This window comes from Ambystoma mexicanum, chromosome 2p, assembly GCF_040938575.1.
Source record: "Ambystoma mexicanum isolate Mex_15411 chromosome 2p, UKY_AmexF1_1, whole genome shotgun sequence".
Lineage (NCBI taxonomy): Eukaryota > Metazoa > Chordata > Amphibia > Caudata > Ambystomatidae > Ambystoma > Ambystoma mexicanum.
The window spans coordinates 1,469,908,884-1,469,932,768 of NC_090923.1; the positions used below are offsets into that span (position 1 = coordinate 1,469,908,884).

The 23,885-nt window shown below is 46.1% G+C and overlaps 1 protein-coding gene across 1 annotated transcript in view; it reads left to right on the top strand.

The window, feature by feature from the left end:
• LOC138567633 (zinc finger protein 10-like) overlaps positions 1-23,885 on the top strand; it is a 688,866-nt gene that overhangs the window by 648,969 nt on the left and 16,012 nt on the right. The gene's annotated exons all lie outside the window — the stretch shown is intronic.

A 23,885-nucleotide genomic window follows, 5' to 3' on the forward strand; every position in this document is an offset into this window, starting at 1 on the left:
AAAAACAGTAGTCCCTCATTCCAGGGTATACAGCTGTCACAGTCCTTATCTTGTTATATCTCCTCCCCCTCCCCCCTCCCCCGGTGCTAACTCTGCGTATTTTAGAAGTTGCATTGACTAGCATTCCATTGCCACTGGGCAGATAGGCTCATTTCCGTTCACTCTCAGAATTTGAGGGAATCCAGCTTGGTGTTTAATCACTTGTGTCAGGCATAGTACACAGCCTTTTAGCATTATGCAACGGTTTTCTGATTTTCTTTCTTATTGCTTCATATAGTGGCATTGGCTACTTTCAGGTTCCTCTGGCAGTTCCATCTTTGACCTTGTGTGACCTGAAACGTTCATTCTGTAATATGAACTAGATTTCTGTTTTTCCAACTCTCTGTACTATGGCCACCTACTTAGGGTCTGCAGTCCTGCCTACCTTGCGATGCTGCACTGCTCCGGAGGCTTTCCATGCTCATCTGTCCTGCCCGGTTGGCATACTGGAGCTCTGGGGGCAACTGCGTCATCCACAGTAGAATTTCCTAATGGATGCTACGAGGCACGAACCAATGGGGCAATCGTGAATCGTTTCGCCGCGCAGGCTCCATCCACAGAAGTTGGGAGGCTAGGCTGCACCTGCTCTGTGGAATTCCTTCCAGCCAGGCCGTATTTTCACCCCAAGGCCTCCCCTCAGAGACTGTGATTCTGTTACTACTCAGAAGCAAACGTCCACATGTTCATGGGAAGGATGTTGATCAGAAAAATACCATTTTGCTCTGACACTCAGTCATTCGTACTTTGCTCAGCAGATCCATTTAATGCCAAGTACTTACTCATGGACTTCAGACATGTTTTGCATCTAATCCAGGGGGAAATGGTGTGGATTCAGGTTGTAGCGAAGTAAACTAGAGTATTGACCTGGTAGGAAAAATGGTCCCGCTCCTTTAAAGTGAACTTTACTGTGGTGTGCATCTGTTCTTAGCCTGACAACAACATAACACAAGAAACAAAGTGGCTGCAGAATCCTCACAAAATAGAAGAGTCCTCCTGTGCAACCACAGAAAAAGCAATGGAACATAATGTTTTAACTGTATACTGTACCATTCTTTCATTTTATTTATTTTATTTGCACTTTGTAAAATGTACAACTTTCCCATTCTAACAATTGCTCACTCGCCTGTCCCGTGTTTCCTAACGGGGGTTCTGCCAGTGCTTTGAACCCACTTGAAGAAACCCTTCAAAACTCTGGGTTAAGTAAAAGGTAAGTGGGAATCTTCCCTCCACCCACCCCTCCAGGGTTGTACCTGACTAATTTCTATAATATGGCATAAGGCCCAATAGATATTACAGATTTCCTCCTGTTGTAGTTCAAACTAATACCTTACATATTGCAACGCCTGACTGGTATTGCATGGTTTCCCTATCCTAGGACCCGGTGTGTACTTTGTAGAACATTCCTTTCTCGCAGTGACACTACAGCCAACTGACATTTCCACCTCCTAACAGAATATCTATTTTACATGCCACACTCTCATCCATTTTCAAGTAAAACTAGTATCCCGCATGCATGGGTTCACATCGGTCACAGGAAAGGTCTGCATGCATTATTTCAAAGTCAGATTTGAGTAAAAGCTTTATAAAAAAAAAATCAGGGAGGTACCTGCTTGTAATGTCGTACCAGGTAAACGCTACAACCGTGAACAGGTTATACATCTGTTCAAATCATTATAATGAGGATTCCAGGAGATCGACACCTCTGTTGGGTCTGCTAGTTGTTTCTTCCCATTTTACTCTTTCAAGGAACAACTCATTTTTGTCGACAAAGCCCCGAGCCTTTTAAAACCAAATTCTGCCAAAGAATGCCATCTGTTTTCTTGTTCTCAAGGTCTTTAAGTAATACATATGAACTCCCCTAACTGGTCAGTACCAAGCCTGACCAGTTGTGAAGGAGCACCATATGTTGTTGCTTTGAGCGGGCAATCTAGCATAGTTCCAAATGACCAATTCCATTTAAAATGGTGGAGAAGTGAAGTAAACCTGGGAAAACTGGAGTGCTAGTCCGATTACTTACCAATATTTCTTTCTGCGACTTTCAGACTTCACAGTCAGTCCTTGAGGTCCCACCCTCCTGATATCGTTTGTGGTTTTAAACCACTTTGTAATGAAACCTCAGTGAGTCCGAGGTGCTTTATGCAAAGCTGAAGGGAGGAAGTTTGGTTTAAAAAAATAAAAAAGCAATTGTGACAAACGAAACAAAGTTTTTATTGACCTGGTAAAGCATCTAGGTGAGGACTCGCCTCATAGAGTAAAGATTGTGGTGAGGAAGAGGGGGGGGGCACCAAAAGAAGTGGAGAGGAGGTGAAGCAGAGGTTCCTGTAGGCAGGAAACTGTTGCGACCCACCAAGGAGAAGAGACAGTCACATGGAGGACAAAGCCAGGACGGTAAGATAGGCAGGTGGCAGAGAAGTGGAGGTTGAGCTAATAAGATGGCTCAGGTTACCAGCCACCAGGTGGATGCGATGGAGTTCAGCCCAGCAACTACCAATCTATGGGTCTATTGTGTGGGTGCCTATGGACCCAGGAACCGGTGGTTCTTCCCAGCGATGAGCACAACAAGAATTACAAAGACCTATACACAAGGAGACAAGAAAAAAGTGTGGGGATACTGGAAGCCCCAGGAGTCTGTGAATTTATGATCAGCACCTAGCCATGGAGGAGACCAACATTGGGATTTGCAAACTAAAGACTAAAACAGGCTAAGCCAAGAGAAAGCCATCCTGGAATTGAAGTTGTGTGTTGGCTTTACATATTTTGGCACAACCCAATAAAAGATCCATATTAAATGTTTGTTTGAATACACATGTGGGTCTTCTTGGCTTCATATTGATCTACTATGCAGATTACATTTGGTGTGAGGCCCTAACATACCATCATCCCACCATTGAAGGTGGTAAGGACCTTCAGAAGGATGATTCTCCCCTTCAAAGCAATCCCATGTTGGGCTGCCTTTGATCTAGATAATGTGGGTGTAAAGCAAGTGGCCAAGTCCCAATACCTAATGGTTTGAAAGTTCAGTCGCCCAGTGAGACATATCAGCAGTGTGCAGATGATTCAGAGGTGGCAATAAAATATGGTTTAGATGTCGGGGTTCAGTAGTGGGTGAAGATTACTGTGCTTAGGGAAGGACCTACTCTGAGTGGTGCACTGATATGCTTATATTGCAGATCCAGTGACCCAGTTTAGTTTGTGAAATGTTGTTCATGCCAAAATTGTTGGACATCATAGAGTTGGCTGAGAGTCTCGGGGCTGGCGGGATAAACTATTCTGGCTACCCCATCCCCAGATGGAGTACAGCCCCCACAAGTAGATCCAGAAGACACCCTTCCCCTGAGAACTGAATGTTCTATAGCAAAAAGATATGCCCCTTCCCTTTGACCCGCTTTTATGCAAGCCACTTTACTGAAAGCGAGCTAGGGTGGGAAGGGCCCACAAATAAGGCTTGCTCTATCATGCTTAGAAGGTCAAGAGGGATGGCCAGAGTCAATACCAGCTCTTAGTACCACCTTCACGCCCTCTAGGAATACTGTCCTAGAGCTAGCACATTCACACTGAAAAGCTGCCCCGAGAACCAAGACCACATTCTTAGCAGGTTTTTCTTGACCAGAATTTACCATCATTTCATGAAATTGTGTGATGAATGGGCTTTTTGTCAAAGATGGCTTGAGTCGATGTAGGGTGAGACCCAATACAACCCGTCAACATACAATTTTCCAGGCTAGGCATGGCTATTTTGGGGCTCTTGAGTACTTCCAAAGCAGGAAAACAGACACATTTCCGTAATTGTAGATTATGCTATACAGTATCAAGAGACATTTTCCTTGAGAAAGAACATGCTGACGTGTTTGAAATGGTGGACGTACTTTGGTGGAACCCCCAGTTTCATATTCGCCTTCAAGCAGCACTTTAGTTAACTTGTGGGCATCTAAGCTCTTCAAGAGTCCATTTCATTGCCACAGATGTTTGAGCCAATGTGACTTTGTCACAGCTCCATTGTAAAATAATAATGCAAAGCTACAACTTTACTTATTTTGTATTTTTATTGTGCCATTTTATAACTTTATTACACAGACGCGAGCAGGAAACCACGTCGGAAGCTCACGGCGGCTGTAGCTGTTTGAGGCTCGGAGGCGACCCGACCGTAGGGGGGCAACAGGTCGAGCCCCACTACTTAAGAGCAGGGTGGGCTGCTCTGGTGCTGGACTAGCACAATCTAGTAAACTGCACTATAATTACAAGCAAGCGCGCAGTGCAGACCGCCGGTGGAAGAGGGCAGAAGTCCCCACAAGATTGGGCTAATACTAAAATGTGACCAGAACACGCAATTGCCCACAAGACTGCAGCATGCATAAGGGCACAGTGTAGCCCTCAGACCCCGTAGGCAAAGTACACATAGACATAACACGCCACAAGAAGGGAGTACATGGCACTGGGGAGAGCCCAAATACTGCAGCATAACCGAATGCAAAAGGGGAAGCTGAGAAAATAACTCATGTGACAGGAGGAACAAAGCCCTGGAACGCTGCACAACATAGCACACAAGGGGACACAAATAATGTACCTGCTGCCAGGAGATCTACAATAAAAATCACACAAGGCAAGCACGCAGCACGTCCCGAAACCAACTGGAGGCAAGCAGCCAGCGTTGGTAAATAAAGTGACCGGCACACAACAATGAAGCATGGCGAGCTGAAGTTGTAAGCGCGCTCAGAGGCACAAACATAAGGGTCCTAACGAAGGACACAGGCAGACGTGCCACAGTAGGGCCAAGAGGCGAGACAATTATGGAGCATGCTGTGCTGAGGCTGGGAGCTGATCCATGCACAAGGACATAAGGATGCCAATGTGAGGCACTGGTAGTCACACCAAAAAGAGGCCTTGCGGCACTCAAAGAAACGACAGGTCAGACACAAGGCCAACACGGGACCTCGAACCCTGAAGGGCGGACAAGTTGACGCAGCCAAGTGAAGGCCGGCACACAGAGGCAATAGCGGTGGCAGTGGCTAGGAGACGTGGGAGAGCACAACCCATTCGAGGGATTATACAAACAGTATAAGTGGACCCAAACCCAAGCCTTCCCCAGGCGCCACAGTTACCTGCACAACAAACCTGGTCGAGTACGGACTAACCATGAGGCGCTAAAGACCAAACTCCGGATCGCCCGAAGAGAAATGCACAGCAGCATTGAGATGGCAAACAAACAGTCCAAGGGAAAAGGCAAACAACCCACACTGGAAGAATACACCAGAACACTGCAAATGGCAGAAGGGGCCAGGAGCAAGGAGAGGACCCCCCACCACGGACACCGTTACAGTGAGCAAAGATCAGCAAAGAAGCGATTGCGGACTTGAAAATAGCGTGGGAAACTAAATTGGAATTGGCTATGGTCGAATTGAAGGCGGCACTGGAGCTTAAAGCAGGTGCAGTGCAGGAAGAGGTGAATCTCCTCAGGCAGGGTGTCAGAACGCTAGCAGAAGGCAGAGGCGAATTGGAAAAGGAAGTGGCCCCGAACACAGCTGCATGTGCGTCTCACAAATCGGAGATTCACATCTTAGAACAAAGCGTGAGCAACTTGGAAAATAGGGCAGAAGAAGCGGAGGCAGGCGTCTGGAGAAACAACCTACGCATCGTGGTATTGCCAGTAGGTGCAGAGGGACCAAACCCCACGGATTACATTGAAACAATGTTGTTGCAAGAAATAATGGGAGGGGTGCTGACTCAAGGATTTACCGTGGAACGAGCGCACAGAGTCTTGACAAGGAGGCCACCGCCATGAGCCAGCCCAAATCCAATAATTGCCAAGATCCTGAACTATCGAGACAGGGAAAAAATCCTAGAGCATTTCCGGAAAGGAGGAACGATACAAAGGGCATCAGCGAACATTACAGCATACCTGGATTACACACTGTCAGTACAAAGACGTCGTATGAACTATGGAGCAGTGAAAAGAAGATTGCGAGAAGCAGGCTACAAGTACATGTTAATATACCCGGCGAAACTGAAGGTGTACCACAAAAACAGAGCATTGTTCTTCGACACTCCAGAGGATGCGTCAGAGTGGCTTGACACACAGAACTGCCCATCGGAAACTGGTATCCAGAACGAAGACGGCGCAAATAAGTAAAACAGAGGCTGCAGTACTCACAGTGCTGCAGACTCAGACACTGGGACTAGAATATAAGACAGGGCAAAGACAGTTGGGACAGGTGTTACATGGGCTGCATAAATATGATTCCTCAAGCATGGAAATATAGTGCAAACTGTAAGAGCCTAATGGAACCTGCTCTCACACCCTCGCGAATAGACTAGTTAGATTACTGGTAGATCGGTAACACCCTCCTGGGTTCCTGATCTCGGCACGCAGAGATAGGACCAAATGCGGGGGAGCCTAAGATCCAGGGATGGAGCTGGGCATCAGTTGGGGATGAGTAGGGAGGAGGGAGGGGAGGGAATGTGTGCAGTGAACATAGAGGGGGAAGAAGGGGTGTGGGGGCTAGTTGGGGAGTTAATGTTGAAATTAGATGGGGAACAAGCCCACATTCATGCCAAACAAGATCGGAGGGAAGAACAAAGAGGGAGGGAGGGAGGGAGGGAGGGGGGGATAAAATATGGATGGCAATGGGAAGTCTTAGAATTGTAACTTGGAATGTGAGAGGCCTTAACAGTTACCTGAAGAGGAACAAAGTAATTATGTATTTGAGAAGGCTGAAAGTGGACATAGCATTACTACAGGAAACCAACCTCACTAAAGAGAAATTAGAGGTGGTCAAAAAAAAGTGGAGAGGGACCACTATGGGAGCGACATATTCTGCTTACGCTAGGGGGTGGTTACCTGGCTGGCACCTCATGTGCCATTCCAGATGCTTCAGCCCACGGTGGAACCATATGGGAGGATGATATTGATGCGCGGGCTGCTTGAGAATAGAGAATTGAGTATCATAAATACATATGCTCCCAACCAAGACACGGCAGCCTACTTCAGGACTCTATATGGTAAAATCAGCCCCCTCTTGGGTGACACGATTATATTGGGAGGGGATTTTAACTGCACGCTATACCCCAAAATGGTCGGATCAGATATGAAACTAGATAAACCCACCCCTGCCGCGAAAGCATTACAGGCCCTGCTGAGAGATTTTGGGCTAGAGGATATCTGGAGACAGCAACACCCGAATGATAGGCACTATTAACACTACGCCGCCCCGCATAACCTGTATGGAACTGGATTATATGTTTGTCGCCTCTGAACTCGAAGGGGAAATGATAGGCTCAGAATATAAGGCGAGAATATTATCGGACCACTCCCCCCTGGTCTTGGAGTGGAGACACCAGCCCCCCAGAGCAAGAATCCTGACATGGAGGCTCAGAGCCGAGGCCCTGCAGGACTCGGTATTCCGAGAGGATTTAAGGGAGGAGATTATTGAGTACTTTGACACTAACACAGGGAGCGTGCAGTCAGAAGAAACCTTATGGGAGGCGTTTAAAGTGGTAGTAAAAGGTGCGGCTATATCTAACTCCAGAGGGCTCCAAGGGGGCATACAGTGAGAGCTACAAGAGACAGAGATAAACTGGAAGAAATGATGCAGAGGGGGGGCACCTCACAGGAGGATGCCGAACAGGTGAACGTACTACAACAAACTAGCAGGGAGCATTGGGAAAGGCTATGTAAACTGAACTATAAAAAATATATCGAAAGGCAACACGCAGAGGGAGGCTGCTAGCATGGTTATATAAAAATGAGACACCAAGACCAGTAGTCAGAGAGATAAAGGGAGAAGAAGGTCAGAGCTGGAACACCCAAGAGGGAGTGAACGAGGGGTTCCTTAGATTCTACAAACGCCTCTATGAAGACACAGGGGAGGGGGCAGGTTGGGAGACTCAGGAAACATTGGAAGATATAGGATTACCCAAATTAAACGATGAAGAACGGGAGAACCTGGAGGCCCCAATTACAATAGAGGAACTAGAGACGGTGGTTCTGCACCTACCCACATGCAAAGCCCCGGGGTCGAATGGGCTCCCTAGTGAATTTTACAAAACGTATAGGCAAGAACTACTCCCCCCGCTGCTGGCCATGCTAAATGAGGCGTTCTAGAGGGGAAGGTTGCCGGAATCTCTAAGGGAGGCAGTGATTATTCTGCTACCTAAAACCTGGTAAGTCAAGCACAGATTGTGGGTCATACAGACCCCTATCTATAGCAAAATTCTCACGGCAGTGTTGGCAAACAGACTCAAAAGGGTAATTAGCAAACTCATACACTATGATCAAACAGGCTACGTCCTGGGCAGGAATATATCCGACAACCACAGGAGACTCCACCATATCATAGAACAGACAGAGAGCGACCTTGGCGAAATGGCAATAGTCTCGCTGGATGCAATAAAAGCCTTTGACTCCGTGAGGTGGCCGTGGATGTTGGCGGCGTTGAAAGAATACGGGATGGGACCAGGGTATTTGAGGTGGGTTAAGATGGTATACAGCTCCCCAATAGCTAGGGTTAAAACGGGCATGATAATCTCAGATAAATGGTAATTTAGCAGGGGCACAAGACAGGGCTGCCCCTGGTCCCCCATGCTACATATTCTTGCATTAGAACCACAAGTGATCTGTCTCAGACAACAGTACGGAGAGATAGGGATCCACACGAAGGGGGGACCGCACTTGATATCATTGTTCGCCGATGATATGTTGTTATACCTGCGCTTCCCAGAGGAAAACTTGCAGTATGTCCTGGAAGTGATGGAACGTTATGTGACCCTTTCTAGCATAGCGGTAAACCCCAAGAAGTCATGCATGTTCCCCCTGGGGAGATATAGGGGTGCCCCGCATGGGAACCTACCTATATTGCCGATACCCTGGCAGGCCAGAACATTCAGATACTTGGGGATTAACATATATCACACAGCTGCAGACGAATATAAATAAAACACGGAGAGGTCAGTGGAATGCATCAAGAACAGCATGGGATTCTGGGCAAAGCTCCCCCTGGCCATGGTGGGAAGGGCAGCTTTGCTCAAGATGGTGGTTCTGCCCAGGCTGTTACACTTTTTCTTGAATATCCCACACATGCCCCCCAAACGCTTTTTCATGAAACTCCAAAGCTTATGCAGGGGCTTCATATGGCATAATTCCAGAAACAAGGTCGCCCTATGGAAGTTGCAAAACCCGTATGATAAAGGGGACATAAACCTACCGAATTTCAAGATATACTACCTGGCGGGGCAGCTTCAGTATGTGGCCAGATGGTTGTCCGAAGAAGAGACGAGAGAAGCCAGATTATTGAGGACGGATTGCGCCCCATTCTTTCTAAAACAACTGGTATGGCTACCTAAACCAGAGATGCAAGGAAGAGTGAGATTGCTGGAACTAGGTTGGAAAACATGGTGCAAAGCATGCCAAGTAGTGGGAAACCCGACCCCTTGCTCCCCGCAGGTGCCACTTGTGGTGAGGACGCGCAAATGATAAAGGGGATCCGTAAATTCTGGGAACCGATGGGCCTCGCGACCCTGGGAGACATATGGCAAGAGGGGGAGGTACTAGACTTCCAGAAGATAATGGAGGACACCGGGGTACATAAAGGACAATACATTAACTAAACTAGAATCATCAAAGGAGTGGGAGAAAAGTGGTCTGAGGTAGTACTAGCGTAACAACCAGATACAGTCATTGAAACGATGTACGATATCTCGGAGGGCGGGCATGAAATATCCCGAATTTATGAATTACTGATGTCCAGAGTGGGCAAGGAGTTGTTCTAACTGAGGCGGGACTGGGATGTGGAGGTGGGAGAACCTATGCAAGATGGAGAACGGGAAAGAGCCCAGAGGTATCATAAGAAGGTGTCCCGGAATTCAAGGCTACAGCAGATCCAGTTATATGTCACCCACAGGGCATATATGACCCCCAGCAAAATCGCCAGGTTTGGAAGCTTAGTGACACAGAAATGCCCCAAGTGTGGGGAGGTGGATGCCGGGATGATTCACATGTGTGCGGAGGTGGGAAGATTCTGGATGGAGGTTAAACAACGTCTGTCTCAAAAGGGGATTAAGTTGGAGGTGGATTCAGTATGGGCATGCATGTTGGGGGGTTTTGCTAGACCACGTAACCTAAAGCACATTAGTAAACTGAAAGACCTAGCCTACATCTTGGCCAAACGGGAGAATCGCTATGGGCTGGAAAGCAGCCCAAAGACCTAGATTAGAGGTGTGGTGGACTGACCTGCTGAAGTGGGCCTGAGCTGAGACGGTAGCATGGTATGAAGCAGTCAGTAGGGGAGGGGAGGAGGAAGCGGGACCCCTGATAGCATGGAGACAAACGATGGCCACGATGTCAGGACTCTCCCATGCCGAACTAAGTGAAGATGACACGTTTGGGAACAATGAAGGAGATAAACCCTAAGTAACTAATTCTGGGGTATTGAAGTAGCTGCTCGAGCTAAGGAGGTGGGAGGGGGGAGGACTGATGTGTAACATGCAAATGTAATGATGTGAAGCAAATATATGGAAATGTCCTATATGTTGGTTAAGTTTGGTGTGTTGTTAAAAATAATAAAAACTGTTTTAAAAAAAGGTGAAGAGGGAGGAATTGCCACTGCTTGATGTGGGTGGGATTGTGAGAAAGCCTCAATTTCTACAGCAGAGGTATTATGAAAAAGGAGACAAGGCCGATGCATTGTTGGCGGCCCGCCTTTGGGGACAGAGAGCCTTTGGTGAAGGGGTTGGATGGGACTGTAATGGCAAATGCTGAGGTGGTAGTGGACAGATTTGCCTACTTTTACGAGAACCTATTTGCTGAATAGTGGGAGGTAGACGCTGACGGGAGGAGGGCTTACCTTGATGGGGTCTCCCTCCCAGCCTTGACACACGATGACGCTGCGGCTATGGATGGGCCTATAACAGGGGAAGAGGTAGTGAATGCTCTGGGACGCCTACAATTGGGAAAGGCCCCAGGAGAGGATGGGTATATGCCGGGCTTCTACAGAACTTTGGCATCGGTGTCAGTGCCACATATGGTGAAACTGTTTAACCATATTTTGATGTCTGGGCGGGCTCTGGGGTCTTTTGAAAGGCCTCTCATCACAGTGATACCCAAGGAGGGCAAGGATCCCTCCTTATGTGGTTCATATAGACCCATTTTCCTGCTTAGTGTTGATGCCAAGATCTTCACACGGATTATGGCGACGCGTCTAGAAGGGCATTTGCCTAGATTGGTACACCCGGACCAAGTGGGATTTATAAGGGGACGGCAGGGGGCGGATACGATGAGAAAAACTTTACATCTAATTGATTGGGCACGGAATAATGGGGACGATCCTATGCTATTGTCAATAGATGCAGAGAAGGCATTCGATAGAGTTGATTGGGCCTTCCCGGAGACAGTGTTGTGCAAATTTGGACTAGGTCCTAAGATTTGCTGGGAACTTTGGTTCTGTATTCGGGCCCCAGGGCGTGTGTAGCAGTGAATGGGAGGTTCTCTAGATGGTTTAATCTAGCCTGGGCCACAAGACAGGGTTGTCCCGTTTCCCTGCTTCTTTTCACCATATCGCTGGAGCAATTGGCCCAGAAGTTGAGGGAAGACACTCCAGTGCAGGGCATAAGAATGCGTGGGCGAGAATATAAATTAGGTTTGTATGTGAATGATATCCTTTTACATACTGGAAACCCATTGCTATCAGTTCCGGCAGTGCTCGAGTTAATCAAGCAATTTGGGGTTTATTCGGGATTCAAGGTTAATAAGGGCAAGTCAGTATTGTTTCCGCTTGGCTGTTTGACGAGAGAGGACAGGCTGAGGTTCAGCCAAATAGGGAAGGAGCTGGCAGAGAACAATTTGCGGTACATGGGGGTTAACCTTATGAGGGATATGGAAGGGCTATATGAGTTTACACACCTCTCCTGGAACGGTTATACGGTGACATGACCAAGTGTAACAAGCTTACTATGCCTTGGATAGGCCGGTTAAATGCCTTAAAGATGAACCTCCTCCCGAGGTTGTTATACTTATTCCAGGTCCTTCCAGTAGATGTCCCTGACTCCATGTTTAGGGAAGTGAAGGGACGACTTTCTTATGGCAGGGGAAATAAGCGAGTGTGGCATATGATGTGTTAGTGCTCCCGAATGAAAGAGGGGGATTGGGTCTCCCGCACCTCCAGTTGTAGTATAAAGCTGCATAGATCAGAGTGGTGATGCCGCACCTGAGGGAACGGGTAGATTGTCAGTGGGTGTGCATAAATAACTATTTTCTTCATCCAGGTACTGTGGGGGAGTTGCTCTGGGAACCGTGGGAGGATATCCCTCAGAGGATAAGGGAGCACCCCATGTTGGGTACTATTTGGTAAGTATGGTCTAAGGGGGTGAGCGACTAGTTGTCCCTCTCCATTGAGCCACATTTGGGCTTCCGGAGTGAGGAAATATATCCCAAATCTAGAAAGATTCCAGACTTGGCTTGAGGCAGGATTGACGCAAGTGGGTCAACTGTGGTGGAATCGGCAGTTTATTTCCTTGGGGGAGCTAGAGGAAGCCCTGGGAATTGGACCCCTGTCTGTGTTCTCTTTTCTACAATTGAAGGGGGTAATTGGGGCAGACAGGTGGAAGGAGAAGATACAGCGGGAACTGACCCCCATAGAGAAGATCATGGACTCACACACCGAAATGAAGGGGATAATCTGGTTAATGTATGGTGCCTTGGTAGAAGCAGGCCGGGGAAGCACAGAGAAGTTGCAGGGAAGATGCAAAGCGATCTGGGGAGGGCAGTAGATGGTGTGTTATGGCAGTAAATGTGCAGGAGAGCTTTTAAGGTGTCTATCTCATGGCACAACAAGCTTCATGCCACCCAATTATTACACCGCTGGCAATATGACGCTGTCTTGTTTATCTAAAATGTTCCCAGGAGTGAGTCCCCTTTGCTGGCATGGATGTGGGATACGTGCAGATTATTGGCACATGTGCTTGGGATGCGCTAGGGTCCATACCACCTGGGAGGAGGTGTTGACATGGATAAGAAAGTTAGACGGTGTGACACAGTAACAGACACTGTTGCTGGTGCTCTTTGGCCTTGATGAAGTGGAGGGGGAGTATTTGAATTCATCTAATTTGGTACATTATTTGGTGTTGGCAGCTAGAGCTTGACTGGCTATGCACTGGAAGAGAGATGCCTTGCCGGCAAAGAGGGAATAGGTCAGTGTGGCAAAAAATATATATGTAATGGAAAGGATAACGGCCGCTCTCCATGACCAAGGGGATTAGAAACAGAACGCAGGGAATTTTGTAGTAAGTACAATGACGGTTGATCCTCATGTGTGTAGGCTCTTGAGGAGAGGAAGTCTGGCTCCCTTCTGGTGTTGTTTAAAAATATGAACAAAGTCAGAGAGTGGACTTTCAGTTAAGGTGAAGTGTTGAGAATAATTGCGAAAGTCTTGTTCCCTGGATCCTAACGTGTTCTGCCAATAGTTTTTAGTGGTCTTTTTTCATACCAGTTATTGGGGGGAGAAGGAGGGGTAACTGAGATAGAAACATCTAGAATGTTGTGATGTTTTTGTATGCTGTTTCTTCTTGGTATGTTTGAAAACACAATAAAAATTGAGTTTAAAAAATAATAAAAGTCGAATCTAGATGTTTGTAAAAAAAAAAAATCCTAAATGGCTAAAGTTCTCCAGCATGGGGCTGGCATGGATTCACATGCTCATGAATATTCCCCGTCGTCAGGCCGGGAATCCTCGGTATAGAAAAAATCAGTATCAGTTTTGTTTCTGATCTGTCTTTCTCATTAGTAACCAATCACTGGTCTCTGGGTCATACTGCCCCCAGCCAATGACTGCCCTCTCCCTAAGCCCCACCCCTGGCAGCCATCCTCAGATGTTTACCGCACGTTCAAGTGTTGGGAGTCCTCGTGCTGTAGCTCTTGAGCTTTTGCTGCGTTTTCACGCTTTTTTCAGGAGATTTTCTCATTTTTTCGGTTAAATAGAGCCTCAAGCTCCACTGTTTCTACTTCCGATCAACGGGGATCTGTTTCGGAGTTTCTACGCCCCTCAAGGGTGAAGATTTCGTCGAGTTACGCTTTTGGAGGATTCCAGAAGTTCCGAGGCCTACCCCGGACATGGCCCAGGAGAAAGGGAGCTTGACGCCCGGGAAGCTGTTCAGGACCTGCCCTGTATGCCAGCTTCAGAACGTTTTCAAGGAGGACGAGCATTCGTTATGCATCTACTGTCTACATGAGGACAAGAAGCACAAGGAAAAGGACTGCGAGTTTTGTGGGAACATGTCGGAGAGGACCATGAAGGATCGCCACCTCCGTCTCGCCAACTGGCTGGAAGGTAAGAGCCCGCCAGGCGAGAAGAAGAAAAAGAAGTCCGAGCGGTCTACTAAGTCCTGTGAGGGTGCTCCGGCGACGGGGGCCCAACAAAAGGCTAAGCACCGCGAGTCCGCGGGCACCGGGAGCGCCGAACAGTCGGGCTTCTTGGCTGCCAGGCAGGGCGCATCCTCCCCGGCGCCATCGACCACGAGCCAACGCTCTGGCTCGGGTAAGAGGAAGTCCGAGAACCCGGCGAAGCTTCTGGAGAGGCCCCGGTCGATCTCGAAGATTCCGGCAGAGGGGGAGCAAGGCTCGGACCCTCCCCCCAAGGTGAAGGCCCCAGGCGTACAGAAGGTGACGTTGGCCTTAATTCACCCTGCTAAGACCTCGATTGAGGATGTCGCCGCGGCCCTGGCACAGCCTGTGGAGGCTACACCAGTAGAGGCACCCTCAGGTACCAGAGTCTCCCTGCCACCGCGGAGGGAGTCGTCTTTCAGGCCCATCGAGAAGACCCCCACGAAGTCCTCGTTGGAAAGGGTGGGGGAGGCGTTGGTGGCCATCGTGGATAAGGACACGACCTCTTTCCTTCTGTTCAAAGACATGTATGTACGCAGAGAAAAATGTTCTCTAACTCTAGCATACACAGTCACCATTCCCAAATCACAAGGTCTTACCATAGATAAAGCATTGATAGATATTGGTAGCACAGTCTTTAAAGAAGGCATGAGCTATGTAGCACTATCATGCTTACGTACACTTGACAGACTATTTCTAATCAACTTTGATGCAAGTAAAGTAAATGCTGATATTCCTTGCATTCTAGAATACAATAGACTGCGTTCGCTCTACACCCCCATCTAAAAACCTATCCTGTTCTGCAAAAAGTAAAAGAAAACTACTTCAGACTCAAACTATGCAGGATCTCACAACAATTCTTCCAAAAAAAGTAGAAGAAGCTAATACTTTATCAAGGACCCCAACCAAAGAAAAATCTACTGCTCAAACTAACTCAACTACCTCTTCAAAGAAGCAACGCACACTCCGAACAAATGACTTGGACACAGAACTGTCAGGTCCATTCATATTTTCAAATACAACTGGTGTAAATTGCTACGCAAATGTAGCAATCAATATTATATTCCAATTTCCACCAATTATTGACAACATTTACTTACACAGGACAGACCAATTGTGTTTGCAAATGTTAGTACTTAACAGAAATGCAACCAACAATCCTGACAAAACTTACAGTGTTTCTGGAATAAGGCAGGAATTGGACTACTGTGCTGGAATGGTCAAATTCACTATCAACGCACAAGAATGTCCAATGTACTTACTACAAGTACTAGAAAACAAAAACATACCTATAAATGAAATCTTCCAGATTTCATACATGTGGAAACATACATGCACTCTATGCAGCCATGTCGCACAAGAAGAAGTTCCTAATTAACGCATTGTGTATGTATCCATACCTAACTGTGAATCCATTCCATTTCAGCAACTTGTATGAAATGCAAACCATGGCAGATTATGTACTACCTGCAATTCCGATAATCGTTTGACCTTACAAATACAGACACATAGTAAATACGTAATAGTAATGCTTTTACGTTACTATGTAGATGGTACCAAAAACACTGCAAGCTGACTGGATTCACACATGGTCAAGTATCACTTGGTAAGAAAACCTGCACAATAGGTATAATCTCCCACGCAGGAGCCACAGCCAATGCAGGTCACTACACTGCATATATAAAAAAGAATTGTGGATGGTTCAAATGTAATGAAACTACCATTACTCTAAAACAGAGATTACCAGCAAAGCTTGTAAACTTTTACTTAATATTCTTAAAACAAAAATGTAATAACTAATCTGTGTATGAACATAATCAAAACTTCAACTTCAAAACTATGAACAGTTAGAATACGCCAACATGTATCTAACTGCCCCAAGATTCTGCAACAAGCAAACCGATAAATGATTACCACTAAAATCAAACAAGGAATATACAGTTAGAATATGCCAACAGGTATCTAAGTGCCCCAAAAATCTGCAACAAGCCAACAGATAGATGAATACCACTAAAATGGAAAAGGAAATAAACAAATAGAATACACCAATTGCTATCTAATTGTAACAATACTACCACCACTTCCAAATCAAAAACCATACACCTATTCAATTCCTCCTACTGAAAACAATGAAAGAAATATATTGTACCAAAACATAGAAAGGTTTTTTTTTAATCCAGCATGGTTTATTTCCCACAGACCCAATGATTTAATAAACAAACACAGGAACTGAGAAAATTGCAGAGTACACTGGTTTGAACTATAGTACTTCTAAAGTACTAACTATGAGTGTTGACAAAATACAGAAATGTCTACTATGCAATGCAATAACTCATTATTAACTACCTACACTAACATATGATCTTTTCTTTTATCACAGAGATTGAAAAAGTATGTCTGCTCCAATTACCCATGTCATAGAAAAACTGAATACAACCACAAAAAGTCAAACAGTAAGTATATAATGATTGGACTCACAAACACCACAGCACAACACACCCATTCAAGCAAACACCTGACCATAGACCACAATCCAAAATGTTTGCTTCCATGGGTATCTTATGATGCAGTGCTTGTTGCCAAACCCTACAATCTTGACTGCATGGCCTGGTCAAATCTCTACATACAGCCTCAACAAAGGAAACAGTAAGTATATAATAATAATTAGACTCACAAACATTGCAACATAACACAGCCATGCACATGAACACCTCACCAATAAATACAACCCAAAATGCTTAGAGTCCTACCAGCATTCTGAACACAATCCAACAAACAAACTAACCCACATCATCTCACTATCCTATAAACACTATTACACTACTGCCAATCAGTGCACACATTTTTGAAAACATATCCCCTAAGCAGCCCACGTAGCACAGTGAAAATATATGGTAGCATGGGTGTGTTGGCCATTAGGCCATGCATCCAGGACTATAGGCCCTGGCCACAACCACCGCAGCATAACACACCCATAGAAGCAAACACCTACCAAATGACCACAACCCAAAAACATAATACATCCACCTCAAAACCTATCCACTTCAATTAACATTCTAAAAAATAATTACAACCAACGCACAAACTCTTCAATACATACCCTCTTCACCCAATGCTCTACTAACGACCCAAAACCAACATCATACTAAAGTAAAATAGCCAGTAGTGCGCCCAGTGTTTATTATGTCTGCGGACAACCGCAGTGACCGTGGACACCACAAACCCATCAAGGCCTTCTCCCACCTAAACAAATACAGCATTTGACCCATCTCTTACTCCCCCACGCTCTCCAAGCACTCCTACACACAAACACACTCCCTAAAATTGGATTTATGCTCACTTGCTGTCCGCGGATCCAATATGGCGGGCGCATCGAAACAATGTGATGCACCTCACGCTTTACCCTAACCAATCAGTGAATACCTCACATGTCTGCAGACATGACGCAAGGTGATTAGCCAATCAGTGTCTTATCCATGGAGCGAAGAGGGAAGTGTGTCCGCTCTTGTTGAGATGACACACTTGAGATGTGTTTATGTTGTCCTGTCCCTGCTGGCCACCTATGAATGCTGAGAGAATGTTGGTGGTAGGAATGATTGGCAGCTCAGTAGAATGTTGGTGAGTGTTGCTGTGTGTGAGTGTTCTGAGAGTGTCCGTTGGGCCTCAGCTGGGTGTGCTAGAGGATGGCTGGTGGGTGGTCTGTACTATGTCTCTCTGTCATGTAAATATCTCAAGAGTAACAGGAACTGTGTATATGTAAATAAAGCCTACCTCGTGTCTACAACAAGTGGCTCATAGCTGGTCTGTGTCTAGACTCCACCCCTGCCCACCAGTTCTCAACAGGGCGTATCCCTGCAGGTCTTGCTTTCATCCCACAAATCTGCTAAATAGAGATTAAATAAAGTTACGTCAAGAACGCAGCCCTGGCGAACTCCTTTGTCCAAAGGTATACTCCTTGAAAGCTCTCCTGTGGGATTTAGTTTGACTTTCGCTGCATTGCCAGTATACAGTAACTGTATCATGCGCAGTAGGGCCATTGTTTACTCGGTTGCCTAGCAACCAGACTGTAATCCCATTGGAGCAACGTTTCTTTTTGTTTGGAGAGGCCCCGCCGGAAGGCGCGAGCCAGCCCTCCTTTGCAAGGCACTCTTCTTAAGGCACATGCCTGTCGGTGCCTGTCCATAACAGGACGTGCCTACGTGCCACCCCCTTCGACACATGAGCTCCTAACAAATCCCATGAGTGTCTCCCCACCACCCAAACCCTCTTCTCGTGGCGATTTGACCTGACCCAACACCCCTACTGCTACTCCTGCCTGGACTAGCGGCACTCCTGCCTGCCTGACTTTGTCCAATCTTCTGCCTGACCGCTTCATGGCGGGCGCAGCGTGGGATGAAAGTGAAGCTCTAGCCTCGTCGTCAGATTACTAGGCAACCAAATCCCATTCAACAAACAGTTGCCGCCAGGCGGAAACGCCGCCCAGGAGAAAAGCCTCGCCGTGCTCCACGCATAGCTCACCGCCTAACCCATTTCTGAGGTCAAGGACATCTCCTCATATCTCCAAGGTACAGAAATATTCCTCCACTGTAATGACATAGACTTGTGCACCACCTAATACCCATCTTTTTTTCTATGTGCTTCACAAATAGACTGTGCCCTACCTATACGCTGAAAGAAGCAGCCACCATAACGCTCTCTCGCTTACTGCCAAAACCCAATTCAACTGTTCTTTTTTGAATTACCTCGATTGCCAATTGTCATGTACGGTTTCCATCTGATTTCGCATTGTTCTACTATTGCACTAGTACCTATACTGAAACGACTAGACCTCAGTGCTCAGAAGGATATAGCTGAACAACCTTGCTTGATGTTCCCTAGTTCTAAGCCTCTACAACTAGTTTCTGAGTATTGTGCTTATACCTGATTGCTTTATACTCCGCTGCCTAGGGAAACTATAGCTGAACAACCTCATCTGATGCGCCCTAGTGCTAGGCCTGGTTTTTTCCCAGGTACTTCCTATTTAGCTACGGAATGTACCTTCCAGGCATCTACTCAGCCCTGCTGAGAGTAATTCTTCACCTCATTCACGTATCTAGCCACCCTAGCCACACCCTTAGTCTTGCCCCGAGAGTCATCCCACCCCCAATACCATGAATCACACTTATTTTCCGTCACCGCCTACCCCTCCACCCACACTTCCCTACCTATCTCTCCCTTGCAATCCCCCATCTAGGAATCTTAGGCTTCGTGCCAGGCTACCCAAACTCTATGAACCTCGTGCCAGGGACACCCCGTTTCCTAAGCAGACCAACGAGAAGCATCCCAAACACATAGTCTCACCCACCATCCAGCATATGCAGAGACTCACGCATAACCTAACCAACCCCGCTGCAAAGCCTAACCCCCACAACTTAGCCACTCCACCAACGCTCGTTAAAACACCTGCACCTCCCATCAGAGGCGCCCTAATAAATGCACGCTCCCTAGTAGCCCATGCTACAGACATAGCAGACACCATATTAGAAGGAAACTTGGATTTTTTAGCCATCACTGAGTCCTGGCTCCATGCAGCTGCCGGCCCAGCCCTCATGTTAGCCATCCCAGACAACTATACCATCCTTAGAGCAGACAGAATAGTATCTAGGGGTGGTGGCCTTGCCATAATCGCCAATACTCACCTTAACCTGAGAATCGCCTCTTCTACTAACTCCACATCATGCAAATCCTTAATAGCTAACTGTCCATCGCCAACTCACAAACACTTACCATACACCTGCTCTACAGACCCCCTGGCCCGCTAGGCTCCTTCGAGGAGCACCTTACAACTACCCTCTCCAAAGAACACTTCCCAGAGCCTACTCCTTGGTGACTTCAACCTAGGCTTTAAAGATCCCAAAGACTCTCAGACCATCCTTATTGACAACACCCTAACCAAGCTAGGATTCATCCAAAGAGTGACCCTCCCCACTCACAACAAGGGAAGAACTCTTGACTGGGTTGCAGACTATAATTGCTCGACCTCCATCACCTCCATCTCACACCAGCCGTGGTCCGACCACCATCTCATTACCTGTACCCTCAATGCCTTAACCACTACTACCAGCAATTCACTAGCCCCAGCCATCCTAACTAGAAAGAAGAAAAAAATCACAACAGAAAATCTCATACCGCTTATTCTCCCAACTTTGAACTCACTGTCTTCTACATCCATCACCTCTATCTCACCCCAGCCGTGGTCCGAGCACCATCTCGTTACCTGTACCCTCAATGCCTTAACCACTACTACCAGCAATTCACTAGCCCCAGCCATCCTAACTAGAAATAAGAAAAAAATCACAACAGAAAATCTCATACCACTTATTCTCCCAACTTTGAACTCACTCTCTTCTACATCCAACCCTCACTCCCTTGTAAATGACTATAACAAAATCATGAGTTCAGTTCTAGATTCCATCGCACCACTTAAACTTAGAAAAAGTAAACCTAAAAAACACCTGAACACATGGTTCTCACCCCACCTGAAATCTCTCAGACTCAAGAAACGTAAAAGAGAACAAGTCTGGAGACAATCACCCTCTATCAACAATAAGCTGAACCTCAACAAAATATCTGCGCTTTACAAAAAAGTAATTATTATGGCCAAACAAGCGTCCTACAATTTGAGACTATCACAGGCTAACTCGAGCATAAAAGAATTGTTTACCATCATCAAAGAGCTGGAAACACCCACTCCAATCCTTGACACCTGCGTGAAAGACAAGCAATGGTGCACCAATGTCCAAAATGCCCTCTCCAATAAAGTCATATGACTACAAACCAAAATCAATAATAAGAAAGCATCTCTCAACTGCACAGCCCTAGGACCCAACACCCATCCCCCCCAAAATCCCACACCTAAACCTCCCCTCTGCTTTAGCTTCTCCAAAGTCTCCACATTAGAGGTGGAAAACATCATTCTCAGCCTCAAACCCTCAAACTGCCAAGGCGACCCTTGCCCCTCACGAATTATCAAAGACGCTGCCAGCGACCTTTCACCCTTCATCACTAAGTTAGTAACACCTCCTTCACCTCAGGGACCATCCCCAGCAATCTCAAAGAGTCATGGGTCCTCCCACTACTCAAAAAACCCTCTTTAGACCCATCAATACCCACGAACTACAGACCCATCACCACCGTCCCCTTCTTGCTTAAAATAATAGATAAGACAGCCTATCTACAAATACAACAGTACCTAAAAAAAATACCTCCTGGGAATCCATCAGTAAGGCTTCAGACCCCAACACGGGACAGAGACTGCACTTATCGATCTTAAAGCTCAGATCGATACCCTCAGAGATAACGGGAAAACTGCTCTACTACTTCTACTCGACTTATCTGCAGCATTTGATTTAGTAGACCACAAAATCCTTTGTAAACACCTAGACTCAGCAGCTCACTTCTCACAAGAGGCTATCGCCTGGAATGAATCCTTCCCCAACAACAGGTCCATGCGTGTCTTCTCTACTTCAGCCTCCGCTGACCCAATCCCCATCACGTGCGGGGTTCCACAGGGATCTTGCGTTTCCCCCATGGTGCGAGGCCTTTTCACCCTCTAAGCTACACCTCTGAAATATTAAAATTAGAAGGTGCACGTTTATTGGTTCTGCCTTTTCATTGGAGATGTATCACCTTCTCCTCCCCCAAGGCAAAGTCCCTCTCTAAGGATAGGCCCCTGGAGTTCTGAAGTTTAATTGATGGGACAGAGGTACACACCTACTAGCATTTTCATTTGACATTTTTTTTACACCTTAAATGTTTCACCTAAAAAGTCACTTCATAACAACTTTATTCATTTTACACAAAACATCACAGCCTAGATATTGTTTATTGCTCTACTCATGGCATAACCTGTATCAGCAGGATGTTGCATGTGCGAACTGTGTTTTTTGCCATTTACACACAATTAATAAAAGTTAGTGTCACCAAACTTGATAGACAGTTACATGATTCCCAAATCTACCACCTCCCTGAGTTTCATTCTCATTACATTTTCTAAGAAGCTACCATCACATTTCTGATTGTAACTTGAGTTCTGAAATTCCTATTTTGTTGAAAGTTGGGGCAGCAGACCAGCCTTGGAATATGCTTTAAAATTACCCTTGAATGGTCTCTGTGTGACTTATCATTGCTGAAAGAAACCCTAAAGTATAATTCTGCATATACTCATATTGGCCTCTCTTAATTATATGCATATTTTTCAGTTCCTTTGTCATCTTGGTTTCATTCCTCTTGAAACATGTGTTCCAGGCCTCTTTGCTTTCTGTTGACATTAGCCTGGTGTAAAATGATCAATCATTCTTGCGAAGTCAAATGCAGGGCTAATGGATGCTGAAGGGATCTTATCTCCCTGGTAGATGGGTCTCTGGCACCATGTAACAATCTTGATTTGCAGGCCACCCCAGCCCAAAAGATGTTCAAGAAAATGTCTTGAATTTTGGGAATTTTACAAAGTTCAGCCCACTTAATTGAAGTCTCTCTGTTTATCTGGCACATCAATAAATGGTTCTGTCATCCATGAAAGCAGATCCTCTCAGGCCCTGAAACTTCAACACTCTTGTCTTTCAGATGGAGAGGTTGAACAGATTTGTTATTCCCTGATGGGGCAAGGTGACAATGTCTCCTGCTTTGATCCTTCCTTTTCTGTGCACAGAAATCTCACACTTAGAATATTACATTTATCTTTACAAATGAGGCCTTCTATTTATTTTTTTATTAATTACATCTCACCATCACTGTTCAAGGCTCTTCTCATGATATGTACATTTTGGCAAGAGTACATTTTTCTCATTGTATTTATTTCCGGCTGCAAAATACACACACTTTTGGACATCACAGTTTCTGGGTTGGCAAATTCCAATTCATATGTAGAATAAGCCTTTTATTTTTTTTTGGCCTTGAATTTCGCATGCAAGCCCTATTTTGTTGGTGAATTTTTGAGTCCACTTGGCACCTTAACAGTGTTGATGTTTTGAGGCTGGACTTTCCATCTGCCAGTGTGCCTTTACATGACAAGAATGTACTTCAGCACATTAGGGCCTTAACATGGCCTTTTAGTTAATGGGATCCTGGGGCTGCCATTAAAACCCATAGAAAGAACACAGAAGATGCAGATAGTACTACATGGCAATCTGGCTACTTGAGTGGGGGTGTTCAGACAAGCATTTACATCAATTTAGCTGTTCAAAGGATGAGTTGAGTCAGTTTGAGACGATGTTACCATTGAGTTGAGTGAGCGCATGACACAATGGCTTCCAGGAGTTCTAATCTGTTTGTTTTCAAGTCGGGTAAAAGTGAGGTCCTGTTGGTTTGATGCAGTGCTTGAAAAAGCAGTAAGTCAAAGGCTTTTGCAAAGGTGAGCAAATGTTTGAGTTGTGGCAGCGAACAACGCTACTGCTGTGATGCGGCATAAAGCCGGCTTGAAGCGATGGCAAGCAGTTCGAAG